This window comes from Dipodomys merriami, unplaced genomic scaffold, assembly GCF_024711535.1.
Source record: "Dipodomys merriami isolate MVZ:Mamm:240054 unplaced genomic scaffold, mDipMer1.0.p SCAF_3, whole genome shotgun sequence".
Taxonomy (NCBI): Eukaryota; Metazoa; Chordata; class Mammalia; order Rodentia; family Heteromyidae; genus Dipodomys; species Dipodomys merriami.
In genome coordinates, this window is record NW_027204492.1 from 63492072 (window position 1) to 63508974 (window position 16903).

Genomic DNA, 16903 nt, shown 5'->3' on the forward strand with positions numbered 1-16903 from the left:
CATGTATATACACATATAATACACATACATATATATATATATATATGCATACATACACCTATATATAAAATTAGAAATGTCAGAAACATTGTAAGGAGAAAAGCAAACCTACATGCTACCGCTTTTAACATTCTGATATACTTTGCCCATTTCTACAGTATTAGTATTTTGGTGAGATATTTGGAGATTAAAATTACATATTTTATCTAGGTTTGCTTCCAAGTTTTGAAATGAAATCAATATCAGATCCTTTCTATCTCACTAAGCTTTTTTCCTTTAAAATTATTAAAGATTTAAAAATAACATTTTTATAGATGGTTGATTTTCTTTTTTGGCAATACTGGAATTTGAACTCAGGACCTCATACTTGCTAGGCAGGTGCTCTACTACTTGAGCCACACTCAGCCCTTTTAATTTGTAGTTAGTTTTCTGATAGGATTTTGAGTCTAGGTTTGCCTGGGATGACAGCCACACACTACCAATGCCAGGCTTTTATAAGTTGAAATGAACTAGTACTAACTTTTAGCTCAGGTTGGTCTTGATCCATGATCTTCCTACTCTCTGCCTCCGAGTTACCTAGGATTACAAATATGAACTATTGTGTTTGATTTTTTTTTTTTTTTTTTTTGCTAAGGGACTTTTTAATAGTTTTTTTTTTTTTTTTTTGTCGGTCATGGGGCTTGAACTCCGGGCCTGGGCGCTGTCCCTCAGCTCTTCAGCTCAAGGCGAGCGCTCTACCACTTGAGCTACAGCGCCACTTCCGGTTTTCTGGTGGTTTATTGGAGATAGGAGTCTCACGGTCTCTCCTGCCCGGGCTGGCTTTGAACCACGATCCTCAGATCTCAGCCTCCTGAGTAGCTAGGATTACAGGCGTGAGCCACCAGCGCCCGGCTTTTTAATAGTTTTTTAAAAGTGATATACAGAGGGGCTACAGTTACATAAGTCAGGTAAAGAGTAAATTTCTTTTTGGACAATGTCCACCCCTTCCCTTGCTCTCTTTCTACTTTTTCCCTCCTGTCTCCACAAGTTGGATAGTTCATTTTCTAGTGAGTATGAACACTGTGTTTGTTTACCCTTTGTCTCTCTGATTATTTTTATATTTATCCTTCCAGGTCATATTTGAATAACTGTCAGTACCTCTCCCATTTAGGATTTCTTTAGATTTATGTTGTTTGAAGTCCGTATATTAATTTGAGAAGTTACATCCAAAAATACAGTATATTCCTTTCCATACTTTATTCTCTCCAGTAAAGTTTTGTTACTTTCTGCATTTAAATGCAGAGTATTTCTTCATAAATACATTTATAACATTTTCTGTTTTCCTCAGTGACTAGAATGGTTTGACAAGCAGTGGGGAAATGACTGCCCATTAATTTGCTCTTGTACTGAATGAAATGATTAACGTATCTTTTTTTTTGGTCCGGTCGTGGGGCCTGAACTCTGGGCCTGGGCGCTGTCCCTCAGCTCTTCAGCTCAAGGCTACCACTCTACCACTTGAGCCACAGCGCCACTTCCGGCTTTTTTCTTTTTGCTTATGGGGTGCTGAGGAATAGAACCCAGGGCCTCATGCATGCAAGGCAGGCGCTCTACCACTGAGCCACCTTCCCAGCCCCACATGATTAACATATCTTAAGTTTGTGATCCAGTACTCATTGGCCTTCATTTTTTGTTGTTGTTGTTGGTGGTGGGGGTGGTAGTGGTTTTGGGGCTTGAACTCAGGGCCTGGGTGCTGTCCCTGAGCTTTTTCACTCAAAGCTAGTTAGTTCTCTACCACTTTGAAAACTTCCAGGTTTCTGGTGGTTAATTGGAGGTGAGAGTCTCATGGGTTTTCCTGCCCAGGCTGGCTTTGAACTGTGATCCTCAGATCTCAGTATACTAAGTAGCTAGGATTACAGGTATGAGCCACCAGCACCAGGCTTAGAACTCATTGGAACCTTTGCAGTAATACTTGTTTATTATTGACACAGTGGGCAATGCAGAAAAGGGAAAAGAAGAAAAAGAGTCTTTTCTAATCTCAAAACGTGCTGTCAACTGTATAATTCCTTTGTATTCTTTTTGGGTTTCTTTGTGGTTATATATGTATATACACATGCACCCATTTTTTTTCTTTTTTTTTTAAATTAAATTTTATTTTATTTGTGAACATACTGTACAGAGGGGTTACAATTACATGGGCAGGATAATGTGTACATTTCTTACCAAGCATTGCAGCCTCCTCCTTTGCCATTTTTTTTTTTTTTTTGTTCATAGTCATGTAATTAGAAATGGAAACATGCTTCTAAAAAAAATCAATGTATACTGGGCGCCAGTGGCAGAAAAAGGCACTATGAGACTCTTATCTCCAATTTAACTACTCAAAAAGCCAAAAATAAATAAAGCTGTGGCTCAAGGGGTAGAATGCTTGCTGGGCACATAAGCCCAGAGACAGTACTCAGGCCCTAAGTTCAAGGCCGTGGACCAGCACCCAGAAAAAAAAAATAGTGTAGAAAATGTATAAAGATATAGAAGAAAAAGTGCAGATTTTTGTCCTCCACAAATTTAATTCTCTGTAGCCCATCCCCAACAAATAGTTCAGTAGTTAAATATGCAACTTTACAGCGCCCTGTGTGCTGTGCTCGAGTGTGCTCACCTCACCCTCTCTGTCTCTCTCTGTCTCTCTGTCTCTCTCTCTCTCTTTGTCTCTGTCTCTCTCTCACACACACACACGCACACACATACGTTTTTGTGGTCTAATTCTTATTTACTTAATATTATATTAATTAATTTTGTGCCAGTCCTGGGGCTTGAACTCAGGGCCTCGGCACTGTTCCAGAGATTATTTTGGCTGTTATTTATTTTTTAAATAAAGTTTTTTATTGTGAAAATACTGTACAGAGGGGTTAAAGTTACATGAGCAAGTAATGAGTACATTTCCTATCAAGCATTGTTGTTTCCTCCTTTGTTTTTCCCTTACCATCCCTTCCTTCCCACCTCCCCAACTACCACCCCCTTCTTCCCCCCTTCCCCCCCCCCACCTAAATTGTAAAGTTCGTTTTTAAACATAGCGTCTTGTACATCTCATTATTGCAATGAAAAAGTATATTTCTGTGATTGAAACCATCCAGCCTGTGTTGGTTTGCTATAGCAGCTCTACCAAACTAATACATCTGCCCAGACAGAAAGACAAACAATCCTATCTTGTTTATACTTCCTTAGGATGGAGTCTGACTCCTGTCCCCTTGCTTTGGAGAAAGCTTTGTTCAGAAAGGATATCCTGGAATAAAGATTGGCTGTTATTGTTAAAGCTAGCATTTAACACTTGAACTATAACTCCACTTCCGTTTTTTTCCTGATTAATTGGAGATTAAAGTGTCTCATGGACTTTTCTTTGAACCATGATCCTCAGATCTCAGCCTCCTGAGTAGCTAGGGTTACAGGCATGAGCCACTAGCATCTGACCTCTTGGTTATTTTTTGACTCTTTCATATTTGTATGAAAAGAATACATTGTATACCTATTTAGTGTTAAGGTTTCTATATAGCTATTAACGTTTATAATTATGCTATTCAAATTCCTGTTACCACTAATTATTGTTTTTTTTTCTACTTGTCTATGGATTTGGGAGAAAACAATTCATTTTGAGTGTCTGCCACATGGTTAATTGGTGACAGAATCTCACAGACTTTTCTGCTCAGCTGACCTCAAACCACAATTCTCCAAATCAGCCTTCTGTGTCTCTAGGCTTATAGGTATGAGCCTCTGGTGCCCAGCTAGCTTTAGGACAATTTAGTAACTTCAAAAGATATCCCATCAAGTTTAGCTATCTCCTCTCTCTAATTTGACCATACTCTCAGCCTAAGGACACCACTAATCTTTTTTTCTGTCTATATATTTTCTCATTTTGACATTTTATTTTATTTTTTTGTGTGCCAGTTCTGGAGCTTACTCGACTTGGGTACTGTCCCTGAGCTTCTTTTGCTCAAGGCTCATGCTCTAGTGCTTGAGCCACAGTGCCACTTCTGGCTATTCATTGGTGATAAGAGTCTCATGGACTTTCCTGTCGGGCCTGGCTTTAAGCTGTAGGACTGATTCTAGACATTTTAGATAAATGGAATATATAGCATGTAGTCTTTTCTGATAGGTTTGTTTGACTTAGCATGATCTCCTCAAGGTTCATCTAGCTTGTAGCTTGGGTCAGTATTTACATACTACCTACCATCTGATGAAATATTTTGATAGGTTTTTACCTTTTAGCTATTGTAAATAATGCTACCTGGATCATTTCTGTGAATTTTTCTTTGTGGATATGTATTTTCATTTGTTTTGGGATTTATAGCTAGGAGTAGAATTGCTGGGCCAAATACTTCACATTTCCAGAAGTTGCCAGGTTGCTTTTAAAGCAGCTTTACCAGTTTATAGTCTCACCACTAGTGTAAAAGATTGCTGATTTCTCCACATGCTTGCCAACAATTATTGTATTTGTATTTTTTATTCTAGCCATCCTAGTGAGTAAGAAGTGGTCTCTGATTGTAGTTTTGATTAGCATTTCCCTGATGACTAAATGATGGTGTTTATCTTTTCATGTGCTTTTTTGATATTTGTAAATCTTTGGAGAAATGTTTATTCAGGTCTTTTACACATTAAAAATTTTTTTTATTATTATTAAGTTGTAGGAGGTCTATGTAGTTTAGAGATGAATACTTTATGAGATAAATGGTTTGCAAATATTTCCTTTCTGTGGGGTGTCTTTCACTTCATGTCTTTAAGAATAAAATCTGTAATGTTTGTTTATCTTATCATTCCTGTGAGATATTTCAGATGCTGGAATAGATATAAAATTCACATATACTTGCAGATAGAGAAATTCCCCAACTCATATGTAGGGTTAAGTAAGTAAATATGTTTCAATGTCAGGAAGAAAAAGTTTGACCTTTATAGTGGCCACATACTAGTTATGAATTTTTCTTACTTCTTGGAGCCTAGGCTCCAAGATGAGCATAGATATAGATTTAGAATGAGCATAAAATGTAATATTTAAGAATGGATGTCATCAAAACAGAAAATAAAAAGAAGTGTTGTAGGTGTAGAGAGATCTGAACACTTGGCAGTGGTGGCTGAGAATATAAAATGGTATAGCTGATGTGGAAAACTGTATGGTAGCTCCTGAAAAAGCAAAAATAAGATTTTCATATAATTCAAAAATTCACTTCTGGGCATATACCCAAAAGAACTGAAATTGGGATCTCAAAGAGACATATTGGCTAGGTTCCAGTGGCTCATGCTTGCAATCCTAGCTACTCAGGAAACTAAGATCTGAGGTTGGTGATTTGAAGCCAGCCTGGATAGAAAAGTCCTCAAGACTCCATCTTCAAAATAACCAGCAAAAAGTTGAGTGGGAGGCTGGCTCAAGTTGTAGAGCCCTAGCCATGATCAAGAAAAACCTAGGCCCTGGGTTCAAACACAGTTACAACCAAGGGGAGAAGAAAGGACAGGCTGGGAATGTGGCTTAGTGGTAGAGTGCATGCATGCATAAAGCCTTGAGTTTGATTCTTCAGTACCACATAAACAGGAAAAGCCTGAAATAGTGCTGTGACTCAAGTGATAGAGTGCTAGCCTTGAGCAAAAGAAGCTCATGGACAGTGTCCAGGCCCTGAGTTCAGCCCCAGAACTGGCAAAAAAGAAAAAGAAAAGGCATGTATGCACCCATGTTCACAGTGTCATGACTTTAAATAGACAAAACAGGAATGACTCAAATATCTGTCAGCAGACTAATATATAAGGAAAATGTAGAGTGTATATATAAGCAATGGAATTTTACCCAGCCTCAAAATGCTACAATGTGGGTGAACCTTGAGCAGACCATGCTAAGTAAAACAGGCCAACCACAGAAAGACAAACACCGTATGACTTTAATGATATTTTTTTACTTTCAGTGGTCAAGATCACAGTCATGAAGTGGCTGCCCAGTGGTAGGAGTGAAAGCATGGTGCTTATTGCTTAATTCATATGGTCAAAGGAAAAAAGTGAGTAAGAGGTAAATTTTATATGTGCATTTTACCACATTTCTTTTTTAAAATTTTTATTTATTGTTATTTTAAAGGTGATATGTACAGAAGGATTACAATTACATGAGTGAGATAATGAGTACATTTCCTTTCATACAGAGTCCTCCTCACTTCCAGTCCCTCCCTCCCATTTCTACTCATCATTTATTTTCCTTTGAAGGAAAAATATTTTAATTTTGATTAAAAAATATAGTTTATTCTTTCATATGTTTGTTTTGGTTTTTGGTATTGTAGCTAAGAAACCATTGTGTAATTCTAGACCAGGAAGATTTCTTCCTATGTTTTCTAATAAGAATCTTAGTTTTGGCTCTTACATTTAAGTTTTCCATTATGAGTTAATTTCTTTGTAAGGCATAAGGAAAAGGCGTGGACCTATTTCATTCTTTGGCATGTGTCAGTTGTTCAGCAGCATTGATTGAAAAGACTATATTTTCCTCCATTGAATTGTCTTGTCGTACTCTGTTGAAAATCAGTTAACTATAACCTGAAGTTTATTTATGGATTAGCAATTATAATACATTGATCTCTATGTCTGCCTTATGCCAGAATCATTCAGTATTGACTACTGGGGCCTTATAAAAAGCTTTTCCTTGATCTGTATATTATATTAATTGATTTTCATATCTTGAACCATTTTGCATTACTGAAGTAAACCCTACTGGGATATAGCGAATAATTTTTTTTTTGCGTGTGTGGCTGCCTGGGGTTCCAACTCTGGGCTTGGATTCTGTTCCTGAGTTCCTTTTTGCTCAAGGCTACCACTTTGAGCCTCAGTGTCACTTCCAGCTTTTTCTGTGATTAATTGGAGATAGGAGTCTCACGGACTCTCCTGCCTGGGCTGGATTTGAACCGTGATCCTCAGATCTCAGCCTCCTACATAGCTAGGATTATAGGTGTGAGCCACCGATGCCTAGCTGAATAATTCTTTTTATGTATTCTTTGTTTCAGTTTGCTGTTATTTTGTTGAGGATTTTTGCATCCCTCATTAGGGACCAATTAAGCCCAGGGCTTCAGTGTGCTAGGGAAGTATTCTGTCATTCAGCTACATCCTCAGCCCTCTGTCTTGTTTCAGTTCTTTTTGCCTTTCTAGAAAGGTGTCCATTTTGATGGTCCAGATGCTCAGTCACAAATGCTGGTGCTTGCCTAAATCTTAGTATGTGAGAGGCTAAGGTAGAAAAAAATACCATGAATTTGAAATCAGCCTGGGCCACATTGTTTCTGATAATTAGTTGTTAATCTTGTAGAGGTCTCTTTTGTGTACAATGAGTAACGTTTGCCATTTTGTTTTTAAAAACGTTTCTTGTGGGCTAGAGGCATGGATCAAGTACTAGAGTATTATACGTGAGCAAAAAACCAGAGTGGAAGCATGAGGCCCTGAGTTCAAGCCTCAATCATGTATGATGCATGGATGTGGATTTATTTCATTTTATTTTCTAGGATACAGGGATTAATATTATTTTGCCTTTTTTTGGTGTGTGTGTGTGGGTCTTTTTAGTCCTCTCCCTTCCTGGGAGCTGAGGCCTGAGCTCAGGGCCTTGCATTTGCCAGGCAATTAAATGCCCTTCCATGGAGATAATTCCCCAGCCTAAAGATTAATACTTTGTTTTCCATGAAATGTGGGAAGTAGCTGAGGGTGTGGCTCAGTGGAAGAACATGTATTTCATATGTGTGAGGCCCTGGGTTCAATCCCTAGCACTACATGAACAAACAAAAAAGCAGAATCCTGAAAAATGTGGGAAGCTTCCAGAAATTATTACTTTTTCTTTATTATTAGCATATATCTGTTGTACAAAGGGAATTTATTGTGATAGTTCTACACTTGTACAAATGTATCAACTTTACCCTATCACTCTCCCTTCTCCTCCTTCCCTGTTCTTAAAACAATGTCCAACAGGTTTCATTGTTCTATTATCATACATGCAGATAAAGTACATGTCCATATTTACTTGCTACATTTAGCCCAACCCCCTCCTGCAAGTACCCACTCCCCCCAACAGAGCTTGTTTTAGTTTCTGGTCATTTTTCATATTTATATTGTGTGTTAAAATTGCACCAGTAGTGTCAAGTGCTGGTGGCTCACACCTGTAATCCTAGCCGAGATTTGAGGATCATTGTTCAAAGCCAGCCTGGGCAGGAAAGTCTGTGAGACTCTCATCTCCAAGAAAACCACAATGAAAGCCAGAAATGATGCTGTGGCTCAAGTGGTAGAGCACTAGACTTGAGCAAAAGTTCAGGGACTTCGCCCAGGCCCCGAATTCAAGCCCCAGGATCAGGTTAAAAAAAAAAAAAATTGTAGCCGGGCGCTGGTGGCTCACGCCTGTAAATCCTAGCTACTCAGGAGGCTGAGATCTGAGGATCACGGTTCAAAGCCAGCCCAGGCAGGAGAGACCGTGAGACTCCTATCTCCAATAAACCACCAGAAAACTGGAAGTGGCGCTGTAGCTCAAGTGGTAGAGCGCTCGCCTTGAGCTGAAGAGCTGAGGGACAGCGCCCAGGCCCAGAGTTCAAGCCCCACGACCGACAAAAAAAAAAAAAAAAAAAAAAAAATTGTACCAGTGGGTTTCACATGGCATTTCAGATGTGCATATATTGATTTGGTCAGAATAACCCTCTCTCTTGCTTTCTCTTTTCTCACCCATCCATGTATATCTTTATACATAGTTAAACACAATGTATTACAAAATTATTTACCCTCTTATTCTTTCCTATTCCTTTCCCATCTTCTTCCTAAATAGTCCTATAATTAGAATAATATTCTGTGCATAAGTACATATAAACACACATATTTGGGTACATATGCATATGTATGTCTCCATGAGTATGTATCCATTTAGGTCCAGCTTCTATGTATGAATAAGAACTTACTGTTCATTTTTTTCTTAATATTTTGTTATGTTTTATAGCTTGTTTTTTTTTTTTTTTGTTTTTTTTTTTGGTCCAGTTATGGGGCCTGAACTCTGGGCCTGGGCGCTGTCCCTTAGCTTTTCAGCTCAAGGCTAGCGCTCTACCACTTGAGCCACAGCGCCACTTCCGGCTTTTTTCTTTTTGCTTATGGGGTGCTGAGGAATCGAACCCAGGGCCTCAGGCATGCAAGGCAAGCGCTCTACCACTGAGCCACCTTCCCAGCCCGTTTTATAGCTTGTATAATCTCTACCAACTTGTCTTCAAGTTTTTTTGTTTTGTTTTTGTTCTGGTTCTTGGGCTTGACCTCAGGGCCTGGGTGCCATTCCTGAGGGTTGTTGTTCTTTTTGTTTTGTTTTGTTTTTTTGCTTAAAACAAGCACCCTATCACTTGAGCCATAGCTCTACTTCCCCCATTTGAAGTTTTAATTTTCGTCTTTTGAATTTTCATTGTATCTTTTGTACAACAGTTTTTTAAAATTAATCTTCTATTAATTTGATGGGACATTATCATAGTTTCTTTAAACATGGTTTACTTTAAGTGTGTGTGTGTGTGCGTGTGCATGTGCATGTATTGGTCCTGGGGCTTGAACTAAAGGGCTAGAAAGCTAGGTTTTTTGCACAAGGCTAATATTTTGCCACTTGAGCCACAGTGACACTTCTGGCTTTTTCTCAGTAGTTTATTGGCAATGAGTTTCACAGAGTTTCCTGCCCAGGCTGCCTTCAAACTGTGACCCTTAGATCTCAGCTTCTTGAGTAGGTAGGATTACAGTGAGCCACCATCGTCCAGCCTCTTCTCCCTTGTGTTTTTTGCTCAAGGCTGGCACTCTAGCACTTGAGCCATACTTCTACTTTAGTCCTTTTGCTGGTTAATTAGAATTCACATTTCAGCCTTCTGAGTGATTAGGATTGCAGGTGTGAGTCACCTGTGCCAAGCTTAATTTACTTTAATACTTTTAGTACATTTATAATGGCTTTTTTTTCTTTTGGTGGAGATAGAGATTGAACTGAGAATTTTGTGTTAGACAGGCATTTTACCACATTATCCAGTCCTCCAGCCCTTTTTTTCTCTGATTATTTTTGAGATAGTCTCACTTTTTGCCCGACCTAAACTTTTCCTATTTGAACTTCCTGCTTTAGGTGAGGTAACAGGTGTGTGCTACTACACTGATTGTAATTGGGGGAGATCTCCAACTTTTCTCTCTAGACTGGCTTTGAACTGTCATCCTCCCAATCTCAGCCTCCTTACTGGGCTTTTGATTCTGTTCCTTAGACTTATGAGTTGGCTTTTATACCAGTATTTTTTTTTAAATTTTATTTTATTTATTTTATTTTTTTTTAATTTAATTTTATTTTATTTGAGAACATACTGTACAGAGGGGTTACAATTACATGGGCAGGATAATGCATACATTTCCTACCAAGCATTGCAGCCTCCTCCTTTGTTTACCCTTCACCTCCCTTCCCAGCCACCCCCCTCCCCCCCACCCAATCATACTCCCCTCCACCCCCCCCCACCGACATTGTAAAGCTGGTTTTGACATGACATTTTGTACTTCTCATTGTTGCAACAGGTCCACCTGAATCCTTAAACGACTTGTTTGTCCCCATCTCCTCCACATGTTATACTGACATCAAATATAGTGAAAGCGGGGGTTACACTGTGGGGGAGGGACATACAAAGCAACAAAGAAATAATCTTATAAATGCGTTAGAAACACATGCATGAAAGAAACGAAAACATTAAAATACATATCTAAGGGTTCATTTTCCTAACATCACATTATCTGATCTTTTCCGCTTGACTCATACCTATACTAGATATTGCAAATAAGGGAAACCATGGGACCTATGTTTCTTTGGGCCTGGCTTACTTCACTTAATATAATTTTTTCCAAACCTTTCCATTTCCTAACAAATGGGGAAATGTCATTCTTTCTGATGGAGGCATAGAATTCCATTGTGTATATATACCACATTTTCTTGATCCATTCATCTACTGAGGGGCATCTGGGTTGGTTCCATATCTTAGCTATGGTAAATAATGCTGCAATAAACATAGTTGTGCTGGTAGCTTTAGTGTGGTCTTGTTTATAGACATTTGGGTAAATGCCCAAAAGTGGGATTGCTGGATCATAGGGGAGATCTATGTGAAGTCTTTTGAGGAACCTCCATACTGCTTTCCAAAGTGGTTGAACAAGTTTACATTCCCACCAACAATGAAGTAAGGTTCCTTTCTGTCCACATCCCCTCCAGCATCTGTTGTTGTTAGAGTTCTTGATTTTTGCTGTTCTAACTGGAGTGAGGTGATATCTCAATGTTGTTTTGATTTGCATTTCTTTTATGGCTAGGGATGTTGAACATTTCTTCATGTGTTTTTATTGGCCATCCTTCTTTCTTCTTCAGAGAAGCATCTCTTTAAGTCTTTCGCCCACTTATTTATTGGGCAGTTGTTTCTTTGAGGATTTGTTGTTGGGTGGTTTAATTTTTTGAGTTCCAAGTATATTTTAGATATGAGACCCTTGTCCGTTGTATGGCTAGTAAATATCTTCTCCCAATCAGTGGGCTGTCTATTGATCTTGCTAGCTATGTCATTTGCCCTGCAGAAGCTCTGCAACCTTATGCAATCCCATTTGGCCAACCTTTCTTTGATTTGTTGTGTTTCCGGGTCTCTATTCAGAAAATTTCGGCCTGAGCCAAGGAGACCTAGGGTTTCTCCTATTCCATCCTGTAATGTTTTCAGAGTGTCTGCTTTGAGTTCAAGGTCTTTGATCCATTTGGAGTTGATTCTGGTGCAGGGTGATATATAAGGATCTAGCTTTTGTTTTCTACATGTAGTTAACCAATTTTGCCAGCACCATTTACTGAAGAGGCTGTCTTTCTTCCATTCTATTGTTTTAGCTCCCTTATCGAAGATTAGATGGCTATAGGTCTGTAGGTTCATTTCTGGGTTTTCAATTCTATTCCATTGGTCCTGAGGTCTGTTCTTATGCCAATACCAAGCTGTTTTGATTACTATGGCTTTATAGTAGAGTTTGAAGTTTGGTATTGATACTCCTCCAGCAGTGTTCTTTCCGTTGAGGAGCGTTTTTGCTATTCGGGGTCTTTTATTGTTCCATATGAATTTTTGGATTGCCTCTTCTATTTCCTTGAAGAATGAGGGTGGAATTTTGATAGGTATCGTGTTGAATTTGTAGATAGCCTTGGGAAGTATTGCCATTTTCATGATGTTAATCTTGCCAATCCAGGAGCATGGGAGGTTTTGCCATTTTTTAAGTTCTGTGTTGATTTCCTTTTTCAAGATTTTAAAGTTTTCATCATAGAGGTCCTTCACTTCTTTAGTTAAGTTAATTCCTAGGTATTTTATTTTTTGTGGGGCTATTACAAATGGAGTTGCTTTCCTAATTTCAGCCACACTTTTCTCATTGTTGGCATACAGAAAAGCCATTGATTTTTGGGGGTTGATTTTATAACCTGCTACTTTGCCAAAGTTTTGAATCAGCTTGAGTAATTTGGGAGTGGAGTCTATGGGATTCTTTAAATACAAGATCATGTCATCTGCAAAGAGGGAGAGTTTTATTTCTTCTTTCCCTATTTGGATCCCCTTTATGTCTGCATCTTGTCTTATTGCTGTAGCTAGGCATTCTAATACTAGATTGAAGAGAAGTGGAGAAAGTGGGCATCCTTGTCTTGTTCCTGAGTTAAGAGGAAATGGCTTTAATTTTTCACCATTGAGTATAATGCTGGCTGTAGGTTTGTCATATACAGCCTGTATTGTATTGAGGAATGTTCCATGGATTCCTAATTTTTCCAAAACCTTCATCATAAAGGGGTGTTGGATCTTTTCGAATGCTTTTTCTGCATCTATTGAAATAACCATGTGGTTCTTATTCTTGCTCCTGTTGATGTGATGAATAATATTAATTGATTTGCGTATATTGAACCAGCTTTGCATCCCTGAAATGAATCCTGTTTGATCATGGTGTATGATTTGTTTGGATGAATTGTTGAAGTCGATTGGCCAATATTTTGTTGAGAAGTTGTGCATCAATGTTCATCAAAGAAATGGGTCTATAGTTCTCTTTCTTTGATGAGTCCCTGCCTGGTTTTGGGATGAGGGTTATGATGGCTTCATAGAATGTGTTCGGTAGTGAGCTTTCTCTTTCAATTTCATTGAAGAGTTGGAGGAGTATTGGTGTGAGCTCTGCTTTGAAGGCCTTGTAAAATTCCGCTGCAAAACCATCTGGTCCTGGACTTTTCTTAGCTGGGAGGTCTCTTATTGCTGTTTCTATTACAATGCTTGATATGGGCCTGTTGAGCTGGTTTAACTCATCTTGGTTTAGTTTTGGCATGTCAATATTTGCTAGGAAAAGGTCCATTTCTGTCAAGTTCTCAAACTTATTAGCATAAAGTTTTGAGAAGTATTCCCTTATAATGTTCTGAATCTTGGTTGTTTCCATGGTGATGTTTCCATTCTCATCCCTGAGTTTATTAATTTGGGTGTGTTCTCTCCTTTTTCTGATAAGATTTGCTAATGGTCTGTCAATTTTGTTAAGTTTTTCGAAGAACCAACTCTTTGTTTTGTTGATTCTTTCTATAGTTTTTTTGGATTCTAATTCATTTAATTCTGATTTAATTTTGATTATTTCTTTCCGTCTACTGGATTGGGGTTTATCTTGCTGCTCTTTTTCAAGGAGGTTTAGATGTGTCATTAAATTGCTAGTTTCAGATCTCTCCAATTTGTTGATGTAGGAGCTCAGAGCTATAAACTTGCCTCTGAGTACTGCCTTTGCTGTGTCCCAGAGGAGCTGGTAATTTGTGTGTTCATTTTTGTTGAAAAGCATGAATATTTGAATTTCCTTTCTAATCTCTTCCATGACCCACTCTTGATTCAGCAGTGTGTTGTTCAGCCTCCATGTGATACCGGACTTTCTTTGGTGGCTTTTGGTGTTGAGTTCTAATTTTATTCCCTTGTGGTCAGAGAGAATGCAAGGTATAACTTTAATGTTTCTGAATTTAGACAAGTTTGCTTTGTGGCCTAAAATGTGGTCTATTTTAGAGAACGTTCCATGTGCTGCTGAGAAAAACGTGTATTCTGATGCTGCTGGGTGAAATGTTCGGTAGATGTCTGTTAAGTCTAGTTGATCTATGCAGCTGTTTAGATCTGCGGTTTCTCTGTTGAGTTTTTGCCGAGTTGATCTATCTAGTGGGGAGAGTGGTGTGTTAAAATCCCCAACAATTAATGTCTTTGGATCTATATGGGATTTGAGGGAAAGTAGTGTTTCTTTGATAAATTTGGGTGCTCCATTGTTTGGCGAATAGATATTTAGAATTGTAATATCCTCCTGAAGGAGAGATCCTTTAATTAGTATGTAGCGACCTTCTTTATCTCTTCTCACGAATTTTAATTTGAAGTCTATTTTATCTGATATTAGGATTGCGACTCCTGCCTGTTTATGGGGGCCATTTGCTTGGTAGATTTTGTTCCAGCCTTTAACATTGAAAATGTGTTTGTTTTTACGGGCAAGATGTGACTCCTGCAGGCAGCAGATAGAAGGGTCTTGTTTTTTAATCCAACTAGACAGTCTATGTCGCTTAATTGGAGAGTTCAGTCCGTTAACGTTAAGAGATAGGACTGAGAGGTATTTGGGAGTTCCTGCCATGTTATCCACCTTCTTGGGGGCTGCGAAAACTGGGTTCTTCCTATGGTTCTTGGAGTCTCAGTTTGGGTGCAGTTTCTTGGCCTTTGTTGTGGTCTTGTTGGTTTTCTATGTGTAGGACATCTTTAAGAATCTTTTGTAGGGCTGGTTTGGTGGAGATGTATTGTTTCAATTTTTCTTTGCTATGGAAGGTTTTTATTTGGCCTTCAGTTATGAAGGAGAGTTTAGCTGGGTACAGTATTCTTGGTTGATAGTTGTTTGATTTTAGGGCATGGCATACATCATTCCAGGCTCTTCTTGCTTTGATTGTCTCTGCTGAGAAATCTGAGGTAATTCTAATTGGTTTCCCTTTATAGGTGATTAACCTTTTCTCCTTGACAGCTTTAAGGATCTTTTCCTTGGTCTGGGTTGATCCTGTGTGGATTATAATGTGATGGTGGGATGTCCTATTCTGGTCGGGTCTATTTGGGGTTCTAAAGGCTTCTTGTATCTGAATAAGCCTATCTTTTTGCATGTTTGGGAAGTTCTCTGCTAGGATCCTGTTAAACAAATTTCCTAGACCATTAACTTCTGTTTCTAGGTGCTCCTCTACACCCATTATCCTTAGATTGGGCCTTCTGATGGTGTCTTCCAGGTGTTGGATAGACCTATCATATTTCTTGGACTTGTCTTGGATGGTTGTATGTTCTTTCTCTATAATATCTAGGCTGTCTTCAATCCCTGAGATTCGATCTTCTGCATGGTCTAACCTGCTGTCAAGACTCTCTACTTTGTTTTTTATCTCTTTTCCTTCTAATTGGTCAGCTTTGATGGCTTCACGTTCTTTGTTGAAGCTCTGTTTTAGGTCTTGTATGAATTTCTTTACTTCCTTAATTTGGTGTTCAGTGTTTGTTCTCAAATCACTTAGTTGATTGGTTATGGTTTCTTTGGACTCCCATTCCTTCTGTTGGGTTCCATTCAGCATTCCCTTTGTGGTCTCCCTGACTTCCTTCAGCTTTTATTTAATGGATTCCATGAATGCCTTTAGTGATCTTTGTGTATTCTCTACCTGGTCTCTCAATTCCTGAATTACTCTTTGATGAGCTTCCTCCCGTCTGTGGGATTCCTGCAGTTCTCTTTCTTCCCGTTCGTGGGATTCCTGCAGTTCTCTTTGAGTGTTCTCAGCCTGCTCACGCCATTCCTCCCTTTCTCTTTGAGTATTCTCAAGTTGTTCATGCAAATCCTGTATCAGTTTTTGAGTAGCTTCCTCACGCTTATGATATTCCTGTATAAACTTCTGGGATGCCTCCTCTCTCTCCCTATCGCGCTCATACAGAGTCCTTTGTACATTGTCAAACTTCTCATTTATCATGTTTGCTAGTAGTGTTTGTAGAGCTATTTGGGAACTCTCCTCTGGATTATTCTTTATCTGTTCTAATCCCTGATTATCAAGATTGGGAATTGAGATACCCGGATTTGCCATTTTTCTTGTGTTTTTCCGGCTTACTCTGCCCATTTGAGACGAAGATAGCACCAGTTTTGTGCTAGAACACTATCTTAAGGCAACCATCAACCAAAGTTTGCGTTTGTACAGTCAATAGTCTACAGATACAATCTAGTTCAACAGATACATCTATTCAACATCAAACAACTATATGTTAAAGGACTTCGAACCGCAGAAAAGGATTTGGAAAACCAGAAATTATTAGGATTAGGGAGAGATGTGGGTAAAAAATAGGAATAGATTGGTGTGGGGAGGCACAGGGAGAGTTAACTATGTCCTAATCACAATGCAGGAAATGGGTTGGGTAGGATGCAAGTAGAGGGAGAGAGAAAAAGAAGAGACGGAAAGGGGAATGAAAAGAGACCAGAAAAAAAATAGAAACGTAAAAATTAATGTTATTATAGAGGTTAAAAGACCGTCTATTTAGAGAGGAATGTGAATATGTTGAGAGAAAGGGAGGGACATAGAGGAGATGTGAAAAACTTTAAGGATGGGAAAGGGAGAAGAAAAGATCAGAAGTTCAGTAGAGCTAGACAAAAAACAAAAAGATAATTAAGAAAGAAAGAAAAAGAGAAAGAAGACAAGAAAAGAAAGGAAAACGCCCATTCACATATTCCTAAAATAAAAATTATAAGAGGAGAGGAAAAAAAAAGTTACTGGAAAACAATTATTTTTTCAGAAGAGGCAAAATTAAAGATTAATAAAAGTTTTAGAAGAGAGAAAAAATTTATATATATATATATAAGGTAACAAAAAACAAACAAAAAAAAGAAAAGAAGAAGAAGAAAAAAAAGAAAAAAAAAGTCTTTTGATTTT

At 38.4% G+C, this 16903-nt stretch overlaps 1 protein-coding gene across 13 annotated transcripts in view; it reads left to right on the forward strand.

Annotated features, from left to right (window-relative positions):
* Nucleotides 1-16903, forward strand: part of Magee2 (MAGE family member E2) — a 157277-nt gene that overhangs the window by 42132 nt on the left and 98242 nt on the right. For 11 of the 13 annotated variants that reach the window (XR_011376057.1, XM_070040167.1, XM_070040172.1 and 8 more), the window contains one exon: nucleotides 5913-6002. The gene's annotated coding sequence lies outside the window, so the exon portion shown is untranslated. Of the gene's footprint in view, nucleotides 1-5912; nucleotides 6014-16903 lie in introns of all 13 variants that reach the window. The other 2 variants (XM_070040163.1, XM_070040171.1) reach the window with 1 other exon arrangement.